The sequence below is a fragment of the Ambystoma mexicanum genome, chromosome 2q, assembly GCF_040938575.1.
Source record: "Ambystoma mexicanum isolate Mex_15411 chromosome 2q, UKY_AmexF1_1, whole genome shotgun sequence".
NCBI lineage: Eukaryota > Metazoa > Chordata > Amphibia > Caudata > Ambystomatidae > Ambystoma > Ambystoma mexicanum.
The window spans coordinates 446472468-446490815 of NC_090924.1; the positions used below are offsets into that span (position 1 = coordinate 446472468).

At 46.9% G+C, this 18348-nt stretch overlaps 1 protein-coding gene across 1 annotated transcript in view; it reads right to left on the reverse strand.

Moving 5' to 3' along the window:
• SLC38A5 (solute carrier family 38 member 5) overlaps positions 1-18348 on the reverse strand; it is an 825614-nt gene that overhangs the window by 698826 nt on the left and 108440 nt on the right. The window contains exon 2 of the mRNA XM_069647525.1: positions 15243-15331. The gene's annotated coding sequence lies outside the window, so the exon portion shown is untranslated. The remainder of the gene's footprint in view (positions 1-15242; positions 15332-18348) is intronic.

The following is an 18348-nucleotide window of genomic DNA, read 5'->3' on the forward strand; positions in this document are numbered from 1 at the left end:
TTTCTTCGGCATTTGAACGTAGAGCCCCCAAAAAGTATATGCCCAGTTATATCATGTAACATATTACACGAGAGATGCACTTCCTTGCAATGCTGTGCACTCTTGTGATCTCGAGCAAGCACAGTTTTGAAGCACCCATGTTTCATGGGGAGTAAAAATGTACCACCCAAACCACCCGTAGCTTTGGAGATTAAGGGCCTTATCTAGCGTTTGACTGTTGTTCCCTGGGTCATACCGCCAACCTCCTGCGGCGCAGGTGGAAACAAGGAGAGTCCACGTGACTGAGCGTCATGGGAGCCTTCAGTCATTCCCCACTTAGGAGCTCCGCTTTTGGTCCATGGGGATCGGTAATTACTGCATGAGGAGGTCACAGTCTTGTGGATAGGGAATGCCATCCACACAAAACCAGCTGGAATTTAGGGGTTTCATTTTGAAACTCTACATTTGGGAGCGCAATAAAAGTGGCGGTGACCCCATTACCACCTCTTTACCTCACGCCAAACCCTAAATGAGGCTTAAGTGTCTATTTAGGAAAGGATCCAAATAAGATGCGATTCCCATCCACACTGGTAAGGCTACACTCTTAGGCCCGTAGACCACACCCCTTTCCACAGTTATGAATCCTAAACCATGCCGCTCAAGAGCCCCCTTGCAGACATAGTCCCCTCACCCCTTCATTCCAGCGCGGCTTCACTGTCAGTTCAGAAGGGACACCACTGAGCACAGGAGCGCCTGCTGGGAACCATCGCGAGATGTACAGACCCTCACCTGAGAAGTAAACAAGGCCTAGAGAACGCGAAAGCACAGGAGATAGAATCATAGAAGAGAGACCGCTTTCAGTAAGCACGTGAAGTAACACGGAAATGCAGATGCAGTGAAAACATGCACAATTCAACGGAGAAAGAGCTGATCTAGACGCTAATTGAAATTCCAGAGATAAAACAGTATCTTTATTTCAGATAACGTGTGAACGTGAACATTTTAATGTGTCATTAGAGCTGTTATCTGAATGACATTGGAGTCGTAAGCCTTGAGAAAGCTTGAGCCAGGGCGAAACTGATGGGCATACAGTGAACACAACTCAGATGTACCTGTCATTTGACAGCATGTGTCTATGATTTACACACCATTTATACTCACACACCAATCTGAACATGGATTGACTAAGTACATTTACTTTTCATTAAATAGATTTGATTGTTAACCATATGACTTTGTTTTGCTAAAAAAGATGTGTTGTGGTCATTAATTGAAATTGGGTGAGCTCATGGCCAAGAAACAACAGTTTTCTAAACAGTTCACAACGTGTCCATTTCCTGATTTAATTGTGCCATATACCGTTCTCTCTCCTTTAGTTCCTTCAGGGGAGAGATGGTGGGGTCGTTGTGCAGGAAGGGGCAGGGCACTCTTGTGAGCGAGGGCGCCGGGGCCTCCTGATAAGGAGAAGGCACAGCAGTGTGGGGGAACAGCGCCTGGCCCAGCTTGTTCAACACTGATAAGCTGAGAGCTGCGCAGTGCCCTCTGGGGTCCCTGGAACAGCGGTGCTTCTGCTGGCTGACGCTGATAGTGCCGTTACCACCCCCACCTCCTCACCAGGAAGCGCTCTCTTTAACCAAAGCCGGCCTTCCGAGAAGGGTCCTCCCTGCCAGAGTGCCCCCTGCTGTTCACCAATCCCTCAACACACGACCAGCCCTTGCCATTTCCCGGCAAGCACCTAGCGACACGTGCGTTCTTCTCTCAAAACCTTCTCACCACAGATTCCCAGGTCTTTAAAAGAGATTACGTAGAGTTTCACGACACTTTTATACTAGCATTATTTTTTGCACTCACTGCAATGATAGGTTTAGCTGAGCCAACCGTGCACTGTCCAAGCCTTATTAATCTCACACTCCAGGGGCGCAACAAAACCTAAATTTCAGGGGTGGGTGTTGGAGGGGGGCTTACCCTTCAAATGTTGGCAGAGATGATAACTTCATAGATGTTAGGGGGGGCAAACCTATTTGTGTGGGGGCATCTAGCTTCCTTACGCATTATAATGAGACTATGCTAGTGTAGCTTCAATGTTACAAGCAGTTAACTCTATCCGAAAAGCATCCACTTAAGGACTGTTGTGAGAATGAGGGGCTCCATGTCCCCTCTCTACCTTTCAAATCTCTCGCCTGGCATGCAAGCTCTAACCTCCACATCACAATTTCAATTTCCTAAACATATATGCATGAGTCCAGGTGCTAACAGTGAAATGTGTTACGTTAGTAATTGCTGGAGTAATGACCCAAAATGTCGCCCTCAGAATTCCGACTCCCAAAATGCCAATTTACACCATATATATATGTGAGGGGGGTATGGGATATAATAGTAGTATGTGGGGGATGCGAGGGTCTCCCTGCATATGTATGTGGTGTAAAGGGGGTTTGAAAAAAAAAATCAGCATTTTCGGCCGTCGGAATTCTGGGGGTCGCAGTTATCACATAGATCCATTGCAGGGCCTTTGTTAACAGTGAAGCCCAGGCACCGTTTAACATCTGCACCTACTGTGACCACTCTTTGACAGTAAAATGCTGTGGCTTGGTAGACAGTGGAATATTATGGCTTTCAACCAAGCTCTAAGGGAGTAAACATCCAAATGTGTCATCAAATGTCGCCCGCTGTAACTCCATTACATTAATGAACAGAAGCCCCCTACCCTGGTGCAGCCCCTGCTTCCTCTGGCCACGGCAAGAGGGGCGCACATCCCTCAACCCAAACCTGGGCCGGAAACCAGCCTCATCCGCCCTCTCCCCCACCCCCCAGACCAGCTGGACCAGAAGGAGCATTGCACAACCTGCAAATAAAATTGATGTTAAGCAGGAGAGGGGCTAAGCCCAGCGTCCTTACATTAGTCCTTCAATGGGACACAGGCTCCTGCGTGAATTCTTTTCTAGGGACCTCCAAGGGGGACCTCTTTTTATTTATACAAACTCAACCCGTGCATCTTTATATACATTTCCCACTCTAACAAGCACTCTTCTCGGTTCCTCTTATGTGATTTCCTTCCAGGGGATCTGCCCCATCAGCCCACCCTCTCCTCTCTCAGAGCTAGACCCTTAGGGTGGACCTGACAGAGCAGACCCCTACCTGGAACCACTATAGGGAAAGTCCATGAGATGGCTCCAGTGGGTGGTTCCGTCCCCTATGCTGCCATTGGCCGGCCACCTCTTCTCCTTTACCCCTGAGGCCTGGGTACACCACCCCACTTCCCTATCCACCCCCTCTCTTTTCTAAACTCCTACATCTAGAAAACCCATACCCTCTCTATATGCACTCTTAAGAGCTTTGGCCAAGGTGGTCGAGTGCCATTTTTCTTCCCGGCCTCAATGACTGTGTACCCTGGGACATTCCTTTGCCACCCTGCCCAGTGTTGGGGGGCTAACTTCAGCCGCCTCCTTCCGCTCTTCCCCTCCGCCACATCTTGCAAAGGTCGACCCGGTAGCACTTTTCTTCTGGGCCCGCCCTGCCTGGCTCCTGGGTGAGCTGTTATGGGGGCATGGCCACGCTGACCCACTTCGGGCCACAATGCGCACGTAGCTCACTGGGTAGCACCTATCTTCACCTGTAATGACCCACGCACACAGCCCAGGGTTTCACTGGTTGAGCCGGTCCAAGTGGGAAGACAGTGCTCAAAGTTCCAGTGGGAGCCTGGGGCACACAGCCCAGCCCAACAGTAGATGCAGAGTCACCCCACACACTGGGCTTGCTTTTAAAAAGCTGTAAGGCCTTGGGCTACCCCACAAGGCCACTGTTACGATGGATTTCTGAACTCTGACCTGGTGGGCAGAGGTTCAGAAGGCCAGCCTAGTTTCTTGGAACAGGGTAACCTTCTGGACAAGCCAGACCAATCACGGTAGCATTGGTGGTGGTCAAGACTAGGTCTCAGGAGGGATGAGGGTGATCAAAAGCCCACAATGAGCCCACACAGTAAACAAAACCACAAATTACTCTCAGTCAGGTGTATAGAAAAAAATATATATACATTTATTAAAGACCTTTTAAGTCAAACACAAAGTAATTAGTCAACAGTAATAACAAAACCAACACAACACTAATCTAGCAAACATGTATACAGTAACCAGTGGCCAACAGGGATATTACTCAGTACAGTTCCAAAACCTGCAAAGAAAGGGTTTATACGTTGCGAATATCTCTGTGGCAGTCCTTCACAATTCACATCCTAGCTAAGAGGCAGTACAGTCCTTAAGATGAGTGGAGCCTTGAGCTCAAAAGTATTTTCGGTGCTGGTGCACGGGATCGTGCAGTTAAGTCAAAATGGGCTGTCTTCAAGGGGCTGTAGTGACTCAGGAAGGTGGGTGAGACAATGAAGAATAAGTTCCCACTATTCAAGGAGGGTCTCCCCAAGAGGGCAAAACAGGATCCAAGAGTTGGGAATAGCTCGGTAGCACAGGCTACCTCGGTAAAGAAGAATGGCCCTCAGGGGACACGCATACGTAACAATTGATGGATGCGCCAGGGGCCACCAGTAAGGATTGCAATTACTCACGGACCCTCGGCGCACTCCGGACCAAACTTCAGCAGTCGAGTCCACTTCGGTCGCAGGTTCAAATCCTGCAGTTGTGCGGCTCTGCGACTTTCAGGGGCTATGTTCCAGGAATGATTCTGTGGCAGGACAATGGCGATTTCTGCGTTCTTGGTGAAGGGATCAGGCCAGTTCCACTGCAGCAAGTCTGGGGGCACAGCAGCAAGGCACCCACACATTTTGTCACCACAGCGACCGTGTATGCTCGGGTTCAGGCGTACTCTCCTAATTCCAGACCTAGGAAAGCTAGGTGTACGAAACTCGGCAGGAGAGTGCCTTATACCCAGACCTTACAGTCTTCAAAGGCTGAAGTCAAAACTCGAGACAGCGGCAGTTCCAGGACAAAGGTCCTGTACGAGCTGGTCAGTTCACTGAGCGGTCCAGAAACACTTCTGAAAAGGCTTGTTTACAGGTTAAGTTGGGAGTGCCGAGAATATTTGGTCTCACTATTCCAATGGGTCAAAGCGCCCTTGCAGGCCTTCTAGGTCCGATCAGAAACAGGGGGTCTGATGGGAAAACAGCACGCTCAGGGTGACAAACCTTCCAGAGGGTCACGGATCTGCTTCCTTGATTCAGGATACTTAGCTCCTTTACTAAGTTTGGTGTGAACTCAGAAGATGGACCTGGAATGGGTGTAAGATGCCTTCTCTTATCCAAAATCTCCTTTGTGCCAAAACGAAGAGAAACCAATAGAAGATCTGCTCACATACAGCCATCCCAGACATGGACCAATCACGCACCACGGCGGTCCCAGTCATCCCAGCACACTAGACAGCCTGGCACCCAGGATGTGTATTGGAACTAGACAGCTAGAGCCCACATCCTGGGCGCACACACACAAGGCATGCAGAAGCCCGCAAAAGCTTTGGTTTGTGCGGGGTCTGCATGACCAAATAAGGAATTTCCCGGGTCTGCTGAACCTGGGGAAGGCAAAGGGACAAGATGGCCAAAGGACAGAACAAAGGACCTTGTGGCATGGCCATTTTAGGCTCTGGCCACTGTCCTGGGCCAAACGCGATAAATGCGGTTTGGACCATTGAAAAGAGTTGAAAACACATAAAAAGTAACAGCTGCCACCAGCTCTGTCCAAGGCACACTTGTACATTCACCAAAAATCCTTCAATGGTGTCTAGGGCCTTAAAAATGAAAAAGAGACCCCAGCGCACTGTACTGTAAGGTACTTTGTGCACTGATAAAATGTTACTAAAGAATAGCAACAAAGTGAAAGACTAAGGGAAAAAAGTCTCTGAGTACTGACTGTCTTAAGGGCATGTCAGTTTCCTCATTACAAAATAAGCAAAAGCCCAGCGGAGTACAGCAGAAGGCTGTACTTCACTGGCAAAAGTCAGGCTAGGATGTTCAGACCACAGCAAAAAGTTGTGGGGTACACAACTGTAGGGAAATTACCCATGGAAATCTTTTCCTAACAACCATGATCCCCCGAGAGAGTGGTTTTCTGCCTCCCTTTTCCCTCTCTCTACAACCGTTTCCTTTGTTTTGTTTTCGTCTGTTCTCTACATTCCATCCACCCCCATTGTAGGCTGGATGGTATAGTGAAAGTTCATGTCCATAAAATACACAAACCTTACATGAAATAAGGTATTTTGTTCTAGACCCCGGTGTCTGTGTCTTTATTTCTTGATTTCCCAGATGGGAATGGTGACCACACTGGCAGTGCCCACTTTGGGCTAGGGGCTACAATGCACTCTGAAGAAGCACAATGAACATGGTTTCATTTCAGTGTTTTATTTGGGGTGGAACTTGTTATGTGGGTCTGCTTCTGAGCACCTTGATCTGCAGTGCATAGACAGGTATGGGGTAGGTTGGTAAGCTACCACGTGAAACACCTGGAGGCTTGCAAAGAGTTAGGACCTTTAACCCATACCGCCTTACTACGAGGTCCCTTAGCGGGTTGGTACTTTAACGCCTGCTTTTAGCAGGCGTTAAAAACCAACCCGCTAAGGGACCTTAGTGCTAATTACGGCACCGCAAATTTGCGGTACCGTAATTAGCACCTTCCCCATTCCCATTATGCCCTATGGGGCAAAAATGGGAATGGGGAAGGGCAATGGTGGAAGGGGGAATTACCGCCCCGCCAACCTTGGAATAGGGCGGTAATTCCCCTTTCCACCAAGGCGGTGCCGGTATTTTACCGGCATGGACCAAGGTGCTATTAGCACCTTGGTCCACCGCCTACCGTGTAATGAGGCCCTTAGTCTTTCCAGTGTGAGGGAACCCTCCCTCTGTGTGGCCTCCTGACTGTCGTAAAGAGGGTACCGTGCAAGATGGCAGAATTTACATTGTGGATGTTTCTATAAACTGGGCTTATATCCTTTAGCCAAAGGTCATTCAGAGTCTACTCGGGATCCTTATTAAGAAACTTGACTATTCAGAAATGGTGAGTAAAAAGGGAATGGGAATGAGGCGTTCAAGACAACAGTAATATTTGGGCTTTGGAGGAAACCAGAAAGAATGTGCATGGGTGCTATTCACCGGCACCTGCTAATTTGGCCGTCCAAATGGGTGTAGACTGTAATGGATCTTCCCAGCAGCAGCCGCCATTGTTCCCGCAATGCACATGCCAAGGCATGTCGCAAAAGCAGTTATTGTGGTGCATGCTAGGCCTTCCAATTGATAGCAATTCCACACTGCACGCTAGTGGCATACCTGGATGTCAGACTTGTCGTTCATATGGCCAGGCTTCCTGGTGAGTACGGCGGTGCCTGCTTGACCAGATAGCCAGCCTATATCAACAATGGCTGTCCGACAGGATTGATCCTCCTCTCACATCTTACAATAACAGCACAGGTTTGGCGTCTTCATGCTTTTCTCTCGACATCATGGCCACTCAATCTCGGATACATGCCGCGGCCTTCAGGGGGAGGCCTCTGCCCCACATAGCGCTTGTTTCCCCAATGCCATTGCCTGCAGTGGACCTGAAAGACTACTCGCTTCCTGCGCAGCACTAGCCATGCCGCAACCCGCTGCCCGCATATCATTGCCCTCTGTGCTGCCAGCGTAGCAGGCCCCTGGAAGGCTGCAGACGGCTTTTCAGTTATGGTGCTGTTCTATAGGGTAGTGCCAGCTGTGCTATGGGAGTGTCCTTTGTAATCACAGGTGCTGTGGTTTGCTGCCCTTGCAAGCCTTGGCCGTAACCATGCCGGTTGGTACGGCACAATGCCTCTCCATTCAAACAATACCCATCAGAAGCTCAGAAAATGAGGCCTGTTGGAAAGGTGGGAAGTGTTGGGATTAGGAGGGGAGATCCTTCCACCAGAAACTTTAGGACAAACAGAGGCAAAAATTGCTATGACCAAAAATTATTGTTTTAATTCAACCCACTCCCTGCCTATCTTGGCCATTAATGGGCGGTGGCAGCATCTGCTTTTGCAGCGGAGCTCCATTCTGCTGAACTGTACTGGTTACCCACACGGAGCAAAGTTTGCCATGGGGATATGGGCACACACTTGGTTTCCGGGCGTATCCGCTCCATGTGGGTAATCCCATTAGATCACTGCTGTGCTTCCATGCATGCCTGGCAGGGATCGCCATTGCTCCCCACTCCCCCCCATGAAAACACATGTCAGCCGCCATTACAGTGGAACTCTATGACTTCACTTCTCTTTCCACACTCAAAAGTGGGCATAGATAACATGGAATACTGTCTTTCTGCCGGCATCGAAATTGGGATGTGAGCACTGATATTGGCGGTTCCCTGCATGAAGCAGGGAAACCTATGGAGCAGAGTTCCTGCCCTGCGTCTCATTTCGTGCGGAGTGGGAAATCTGGCCCAAATAGCACATAAAACATGCAGAGTTAGTGTCTGTCTTTTTTTGCTTTCATGACATTTTGTGATCCAATGAAAAAGAGGCCAGGATTTCACCTTCCAGTGCCTGCTCTTGTTTTATGTTTCAGTACACTCTAATTGAACTTCTAATAATGTTTTGTACCAAGTTAACATGCTACCCAACAGCACAGTCGTACAACAATGCGGCTTGGCGCCAGGTGGTCTGCCGAGGCGTTGGCTGGCAGAGGACTGTTGTAGGAATTGAGTGACGGCTTCAGGATCACTTTCTTCAGTGGATAGTATCATAAACGCCTTTTACAGCTTCACTGGTGTTAAATCTGGCCTTGCCTACCCCAAGGACTGCTCGGGTGGTGGGGTCTGCATTAAATAAAGAGGCGTACAACGGCCGGTGCAACTAGACACATCTTTATTGCACACCGTCATACATGTAACTGTCTTTTTTCCTTTTTGCCGCCCTCTCCCTTAACCAACGTCACTTACCTTGGTCCTGGCCCAAACGTGGGCCTTCCCACACATAACGATGAGGGAGGGCGTCTCACCCCAATCACAACATGACATCTCCTCCCTTTTTAACATGCCAGATCAACTTACAGTTTACCCCATTTCTTCAATTAGTCTCTGAGGCTTTATGCAGCATCATTGAGGTCGGGTCAGCAGGCTGGGTGCCTTCCTGGCAGTGGACCAACCGACTCTGCGCTGCTGGCTTCTTCCTCTGACTGCTCACCATGCCCCAGTTACAAGTCATCAGAGAACAGGTTGCTTTGACTGCTTCAAGAGGATTCCCAGGTGGGGGGCGCTGTGCCCGGGAGTTTCTTGAAGTGGGAGGAGTTTTGTGTTATGGAATGCTGCTGCTCCCCGATTGCGGTTATCATGGTACCTCTTTTACTGGTTACAACCAGTCGTTGTGCAAAAGTGGGATCTTCCTTTTACTTTTTTTTTCAAGTTATAAATATATTTGGTTTTATTCAACATGTCCCCTAGGTAACCACCACCTATAGTGACAAGTGATAGTACAGGTACATAATACAAACTCCAACTAAATATATAACAATAGATGGTATTGCAGTTGGTTGTATGTAGCCAGGCTAAAGGGTGACTTAACACGTGGTTACACATTGATTTCCAAAGCACTATACTGTTTTAAACTTTGTATGAATGCAATTTAATTGTTAACTCAGTTACATCAAGGTTTTGTGAACATGAACTACCCTTAATGTACTGAACCCTTTTTACAAAAAATCACAAAAAAAGAACAAATGCATGACTTTGAAATGCATTAACAGCAAAATAAATAAAAAAGCTGTAACTTTCATATCTATTTTTTGTCTGTATCTCTCAAATATAATGAGTACTACTTCATCCAGAATGTCTCTGTTAGTTTGTAACATGATAGATTAAAACTAGGCCTACTAAAATTAACAAGTAGACCTCAATACCAAAAGAGTCAGGGCAGACCCCTCTTTGTACCAGGAGAGCCTGGTGGTCTGTGACGACAGTGAACGTCTTGCCATATAGAAAGAGATGTAAATGTTCACAGGCCCAGACCACTACCAGGCTTTCCTTTTGTTGCCTGGGAGTATGTGTGTTCCCTGTATGTAAGGCTCCTGCTTGTGTATGCCACAATAAATGTGTTTTTCAAGTCTGTAGGGTCTCGCTGTGTTAATATGGCCCCCAAACCAACTGGGCTGGTGTCAACTATTACTTCAGTTTTCCTTTCCGCATTGAAGTACGCCATGTCCTCAGCCTTGGAGATGTTATCTCAAATGGTCTCAAAAGCTTGCTGGCAGTCTGCCGACCACTCACAGGGTTGATCCTTCCATTTGAGTAGGTGAGGGGGGTTACTGATTGTTGCATACTCCTGGAGGTACCTTGAGCAGTAGCTCGCGAGTCCTAGGAATAAATGGAGTTCCGAGGCAGTGCTGCCACCTTGTCTGGGTCGGGTCACATCCCTTTCTCCGAGAATATGCGTCCGAAGAACCTGAGCGAACCCTTTTGCAATTCGCATTTGCTTTTGTTAAGAGTCAAACCGGCCACTTCGAGTTCCGTGCATACTCGGTGAAGAGCTGTGTCATGTCCTTCCTTCGTATTGCAGAATAAGAGGACATCGTCTGAATAGTTAAGCCAGTTGGGAACGCGGCAAATTACTTTGTGGATTTTGTCTTGGAAGATTTCTGTGGCAGACGAGATGCCGAAACTGAGCCACTTGTATTGAAAGAGACCCATGAGGGTTATGAAGGTCGTAATGTAGCGTGATTCAGGGGCAATTTCCAGCTGATGAAATCCTTTTGTGAGGTCTAACTGAGAGAAAAATTCGGTACCATGTAGTAGGTGGATCATATCAGTTAACCGGGGTGCTTGGGCCTTTCCCACTCAACAGCTTTGTTCTCTCTCCTCATGAAATGAAATGAAATGATGTTTTATTTATATCGCGCTCGTACACAAGTGTTTCAGAGTGCGACCAGGCAAAAAGGGAGGGGAGCAAGGGAGAGAAAAAAAAACAGTGATCTTACTAGGCCCAGTGACATTTAAGAAAGCGCAAGTGCATGGGAAAGGAAAATGGGGGAGAAGTGCAAGGAAGTGGGGGGGAGTGGAAAGTGCAAAGCAGAGGAGAGAACACCTAAATAAATATTAAAATTGAATAAATAATAAGGGCTTTAAACCATGGTAGTGCAGCCAGCAAGTGGCAGGGGAAAGTTAGTCAGAAAGGTATATCTGATAAGTGCAGAAGAAACGCGGGAGGGGGACTGTATGGGTACAGATACAGAACCCTAGTACAGATGGTGGCCTGGAGGCAGTGCAGGAGGGTGGCAGGGTGAGCAGATACCTGGGCCCGAAAGAACAGAGGGTGGCCAGGTGCACAATGCCGTGAGAAGAAACAGATCAACAGGGGAGAAGGGGGGCAAAGGCAGAGGCAAAGAGGAAGGTCTTGAGACGTTTCTGGAACCAAAGATGTTTTTCTTCAAGTTTCAAGGTGGCCGGGAGGCTGTTCCAAAGGGAGGCGCCAGCCGAAGACAGGGTTCTACCCCCAGCTCGTTTTTTTGCAAAACGACTAACACACAGCCTGTTGGAGCCGTTTGGTAACTTCTTTGGGACTGGGATAATGGGTGACACCCAGGGAGGGGGCCCTGTCGCCGGTTCGATGACCTGTTGCTTCAATAGTTTGTTAATCTCTTCTTCAACTTGCCGTTGTATTTTGACGGGTATGCCCATGTAGAGTTGGGTGATGGGCTTAATATCTGGGTTGACATGCAGTTGAATTTTCAGTTTTTCTAGCTTTTCCAGTTCCCAAAAGAGTTTGGGGAACACTGTCCCGATGTCTTCCAGCCTCGCAAAGTATTTGTGGGACATCAGTTGGTATGGCTTGTGTACAAGGCCCATTTCTACAGCTGTTTCAAAGCTGAGAATGCATCCACAGTTCACTTAGGTCTTGAGTACATGCAGTGGGATTTCCACGGTGTGAGACTTGTGGGTACACATGGCGGTGATGGCCCCCTTGCATGGCAGTGGCGAGGTCGATCAGTATGGATAGATGTCGACGGTGGATCACTTGAGCACTGGGTTTCTTGAGAGTGACTTGTTGGCTTCTTCGTATATGATGTTGACTGTTGCCCGTGTGTCTATAAGGAATTCCAAGGGGGTGTCATTGACTTGGAGCATGTGGACCGGGCTATGTTGCTTCGCTGTGTTGTTATTCAGCACCCATCACATAACCTTTTTTGCGGTGGTCGTCACCCAACGAGGGCGAGTCGCTACTAGAGGGCGACCGTATCTCAATGTATCAGACGTATCGTCTGCGGCCCCCGTGTCTGGAAACTTCGGATGCCCTGTATTCTTCTCATTCATAGGATCTGCTGTTTTCTCGCTCGTCCTGCCTAGATCTTCTGGATTTGCTGTCTGGCCTGGCCTTGTGTGGCCCCACTGGTGTCGTCTTCTGTTGCTCTCTGAGGGATCTTCTGCTGGCTGGATGTAGGGCCGCATTTTTGCAGATAGCACAAAAGTGGTCGTCGGTCCCGCAATCGGCCCATTTTTGACCCAGTGCCGGGCATTCCCCTGTGTCAAGTTATTCATATCCGCATCTGAAGCACGTGGCATCTGAGCGTCTGGCTGGCAGGTTTGGGGCGGTGTATAATTTGTTGATCATATCAGGTTCAGTTGCTTTGGGCTGTATGGTGACTTTGCCCAGGTTGTCCAGCTGTGATTCTACTACCGCTTCCATGCATGCCAAGGCTAGGATCTACAACAGTGACCTCTGCTTCTGCAAGTTTCTTCCGAAACACTTGAGAGTCACATCTGGTGATGACCTAGGATTTCAGAGCCTCCTCGTTGGAGTATCTATGGAATTCATAGTGTTTCAACTTTATTCTTAATCTCATGACAAAGTTCTCCAGGGATTCTCCTTTATCTTGGCGCATCATGTGAAAGATGTGTCTTTCATAATCGACGTTGGAATGGGGCGCAAAGTATTCTGAAAGTTTTGTGTGTAGGTCCTGGAATGATGCCATCTCAAGGTTGAGTAGTTCACCTGCAATGTCCCTGACCACTGGTCTGACCGCCATGGACAAGGTATTCTTTATCCTCTCGTGGTCGTTGAGCCCTATGGCTCTTACGTGAAGTCTCTTAGCCATATTGTCCATCGTGGCCCCAGGTTGCTGGTGTCATGTAGGTCAAATGTTTGCGGTAGGTGCAGTATTTGAGTTCCTCCGCATGAGGGGAGGATGGATCCTGAGGCCCCGCCGCCTGATGTCGAGGCAACTACATCTCGTGACATGATGTGAGCGCTATCGTGCTATGGGAGCGCCACTCCGCTTATACAGCTGGGGGGTTCTTGCTGTCCTCTTGTCCGTCTGTTGCCCCTCTTGCTTCCTTGGGGGTAAAGGACTCCATGTGCGCATGTGCCCCTTTGACTTCAGGGTGTGCTTAGCTTTCTTACACTTTTGCTGAAGTGGGGGGGAGGGTCCCCTTTGGTGTGTGCCATTTTTTGTCCTGGGGGGGAGGGTCCCCTTTGGTGTGTGCCATTTTTTGTCCTTCTTTTTATTTATTTATTGTTTTTTTTTTCTTCTTGGCCGGGACTGGGTTGGTGTGGCCTACCGTGGCCACTCACACCGCGCTCCACCAGTACCTTGCTGGAGCGTCTTGCTTTCCCTCCCTCTCCGTACCCTGTACTGGCTCTGACGTGGGCCACTTGTGATGAGAGGCACGCCAACGTGCATAGCACGTGCCTGACGGCACCCTCCTGTGTTGCACCAATGCATGCAAGGCGGCCTGTTCATTTGAGCCACGTGGGCGTGTCGCACACAATTTAGCTAACGCCCACAGGGGCGCGTCATTCGCTGAGGCGTGAGTCCTGTCCTGGGCCCGCTCGTCGCCAGTGTTGAATCTGCCCCTGCCTACCCCTCGGACCCCTCGGGTGGTGAGGCCTGCTTTCAACAGACGTACAATGGCCGGTGCAACTAGACACGTCTTTATTGCACGCTGTCATACATGGAACTGTCCTTTACCCTTTTCTCTGCCCCCTCCCTAGCCCAACGTCACTTCCCCTGATCCTGGGCCAAACGTGGGCCTTCCCACACAAACGATGAGGGAGGGCGTCTCGCCCCAATCACAACATGACAACTGGCAGTGCAAAGGTGCCTAATATTGGAGCCCTGCCCATCGACGGTTGAGTGCCGAATGGATAACCTGACAACTGAACGCTTCCTTTTCAGTATGCAATGAGTAAGATACTCATTTGCGTAAAACTGACGCATAAAGAAGCTCACATGTCCTTATTCGTTCTTTCGTACAGTTGCCAGTTTTCAGTTGACACATTTCCAAATACTGTATGCACCGAGTAAATAAACAGTTACGTTTTCCATAATGGCAGCAGACAAAGCTTTCCATTTCTAAATCTAGTATTTTCGAAAAGAAGTAGTGACGAAGTGAACCTGCTTTCCAAGTGCCTTAAGCTGAATAACAATGTGTTTATTCTTTCAGTGTGATGCAGGCCTGCATACTCGTGGAACGTGTTCGAGAAAGCATGAGAGGACTTTTTGTATCCTGTGCACAATCTCCTAATTTGTAAATACTGCGAAAAAATAATGTCAAAGCCGAAAATACAGTTTTTTTTTACCACATATATATGTGGGGGGGAGACCCCCACAGCCCCCAAGAACCCTTCACCCTTTAATATTTACTTAACTCACCCAACCCCCATATATATGTGGTAAAATGGGGGTCTAGAATTTCTGTAGTTTTGGTCTTGACATCATTTCCTTCTCGGTGTTCGTATGATCCCTCTTCAAAGTGCCCACATGCAGTCAGAATTGCCAAACATCAAGCACATTGTAACATGTGTGCACCTGTATCTTTAACCCTTCGGTGCCCACCGGGCACATGGCGACTCAGCATCTGCCTGCTCCCTGTGCTCTTCCAGCTCGACAGACACCAGATCTTCAATCGTTTGCCTAAGAAGTACATGCCAAGAACCAGCTGCTCAAATATGATTGGGAGTAGCCCCGACAAAGCCGTTCCACAGAGGATGCCCAGGTAACTGCGGCTGCTAAAGAACAGGGACTCATTACAAACATAAAGGCTCACATTGCTTTCAAATTTGGAAAATAAGGGTTACAAATTAAGCCGAGCGATCTTGCCAGATATTGTGTGGAACCCAGAACCCTCCCAATTCGCTTTCTGCAATATGTCTGTCATATGTCAAGGAGCAGCTTGCGAAAATGGATATACCCAAGTTGAGAAACAATCTAGGTAGCATATCCAAAGACATTGCTCAGCTCTCCACCCAAAGCCTTGCCAGAGTCCACAGGGCCGGCTGAAACTGGTGGCAAGAGAGAATGCGAACTGTAAGGGAGTTACGGAGCTGAGCCTTACCTGACTGATGTCCAAGACTATGTTCCAGGAATGGGTTAGCAAAACGAAGATCCCACAGCTCCGCTGGGCCGAGTCATGCAGGGTATGGTCTGAAAAAATATGACACGAATGTCAATATCAATGTGATGAGAATGACAGGGTAGAATACATTTTTCACTCTTCTGTGATGATAAGCCAAGATGCAAGCCGATCCTTCCCTTGCTTTGAACCTGGGCATCAGGCACTGCAACACAACCTAGTGATGTATTAATGAATAACGTTAACTGAAATACATGCAACAGATATGTAAACAGAAGTGCTCTAGCCAGAGCAACATAATGTAAAAAAAGACTTTGAGACTGGTTATGAGAGTGTTTGCTTGCTGTACTTAAAGGTAGTTGCCCTTCAGAGAGATGAAGGAATAATCAAGCAACATTTATTATTTTTGTTTCTGAATATCTTCATGAAAGGTTTCACAGCTTTTCCAAAAAAAAAGTAAAAAATAAGTAAATGATAAGATCCATATACTGTATTTGACTTTTGCAAAATAATGTCCAATTAAGCAGTCGTATTAACCATATCAAAGCAATCAATTATTTTATGAACATTAAAACAACGTTTAGTGTATCTATGCTGCATGTCAAAATTAATTTGTAGGTTGGTTGTAGTCTTAAGTATTATGTTTGTATTTATATCAATGTAAGTTAGGGAGCAATTGTACATATGCAGTGCCCTGTTAAAGAAATGGTGAGGTTTACAGACGTATGTTTTGCTTTATGCATATAATGTACAAAATCATTTTAGGCTAAAAATGTATATTGATAAGATTAGAAAAATGGGCAGAGATTAATAAAAACATTCCTGAAAGCCAGGCAGGGTTCAGAAAAGGATATACTACATTGGATTACTGTTTCCTCCTGAATACAATTATTGAAAAATATACTAAGATTAGGTTGGGATGACTTGATGTTGCTTTCTTGTATTTATCGAAAGCTTTAGATTCTCTAGATAGGGCAATTCTGTGGAAAAAATTGGATAGGCTAGGGTTTCCTGTGGGTTTACTTAAATTAATCCAACTTTTATACACAGATACATGTGCGGTCGTAAGATGCCCAGGTTTGGCACCCTACTCTAGGGACTTCACTACAAAGGGGCCAGACAAGGATGTCTCCTGGCCCCATTATTGCGTATTTGTTTCTATTGGACTCTGACCCATATAATTAATTAGCAAGGACTAACTCCGGCTATAAATGGGACAAAATATACGGGGCATTAAGGTACGCCGATGATACAGCTCTGCTTGATCTATCACAGAGGGGTTTTCAAGAGTCTTTAAATTATGCAGCTACTTTTTTTTAAGGAGCATAGTCTCGAATTGAACCTGGAAAAAACAAAAATAGTTCAATTTGGCAACCCCCAAAAGAAGTTCGTATGGGCAATAAATAATGTAAATATTGCAGTGTTCAAGACTTATAATTATTTAGGAATTCTGTTCCATCAGAGTGGCTCCTGGTCCGACCACATTAAAAGGATGCTAAAATGAGCTCAAACGGGCCAAAAGGGTTGACACGTTTCGACTATAATTATAGTGGCAAGAATTTGGATAAAGGCTTAAGGGTCATGGAAATCAAAATACACACATCCGTATTGTATGGATATGAAATATGGGGCCACTCCAACTGTACAAGGTTGGATGTGGTGCAGAATGGATTTTTAAGGGACATAGTAGGGATTGGCCCTTGTGCACCAGGAAACGACCTACGAGCAGAACTTGGCGTTAATAGTATAACAGTTCTAGCTGAGCGTAGGTTTTTGGAATTTTATCTTATGACCAATACATTTGATACCCCAAACCCTATCAGGTGAAATGTAGCTCGGAAAATGCACAGCCAAAGAAAAATATACAAGGTCCAATTTTGGAAATAGTTTGATAAATAAGTGGCGCATTGATCCTAATCAAATTAATTGCCTAACCAAATTGAAGATCGACCGTAGGGACAAGGCTATCAGACTCGAAAAGGCTAATATGATGAACCACTTGTACTCGCTCTCAATTATGTAATTTTATGTTGCCTTGAGTCCAAGTATCTATGAGAGAGGTGCTGCAAGCTCCTCGACATACACAGAGATAGAAAAATAATGCTAATGGTCCAATTAAACATTTTACCATTGACAGCTAGAATGTCTTGGCTGGGCGGCCATATAGAATGTTCCTGTGGGATGGGATACGAAGAGAATATACTTTACTTTTTATTAATATGCCCCCTCCTAACTATGATTTGAATTGTATATCTGATGTCTGTATTTTTGTAAATGAAGGACTCAAAATGTATGGCAGACCACTTTTAAAATAAGGTTTATGGTTTTAAATGAATATTTATATGCAATGCACTGATGTTTAATGATTGTTAATGGCTAACGCTGAATACACATGTACCACTACTTAGGCTAAAAAAAATGTTAACATACAATTAATGTGAAGAAGGAGTTGTGCAATATGTGCCATGTTGTGAAATGTAAATCGGTTGTTTAGCGTAAGGTACAGTATATGCACACACTTAGAGAGAATCTCTCGAGACAAACTTAGAACACTAAAGCCATTCAAGAAAGGATAAAGAACGCTAATGGATGGTTTGACAGAGATTTAACACTGCTGTAGTGCCAGGGCAAAATACATGAATGCTGCCGCAAACTGAACAACCAGATGACAAACTAGCCTGTAAAATACATATCCCAGGTTACCTACCACTTTCTTATAGAAAACATGCGCGACAAGGTCAGCAACCTCATCTTTTCAAGAGGGGATGGGTACACCACTCAAACAGGGGTGAGAGGCCTACCAGGGAGGAATACATATCCAGTCCTACCCCAGAGGGGAACGGTGCCTACTGAAGCCAGGGTAAACCCCAGCTGAAGAGAGCGAGCCAGAGCTCATACGCGCCTGCTTTGAGCCCTAGGCGATCTGCATAACAACATCACCAGATGAGAGAGAGCAAGCAAACGATGAGTCGGAGCTCTGCTAGATTTGACACCACACATCGAACCTAAGCCTAGGCTACTGTGGCAGCGGAACCAGCAGCCACCTTTAACCAACAGGGTCTAAAAACAAAGCCGAACCTGCTGCCAA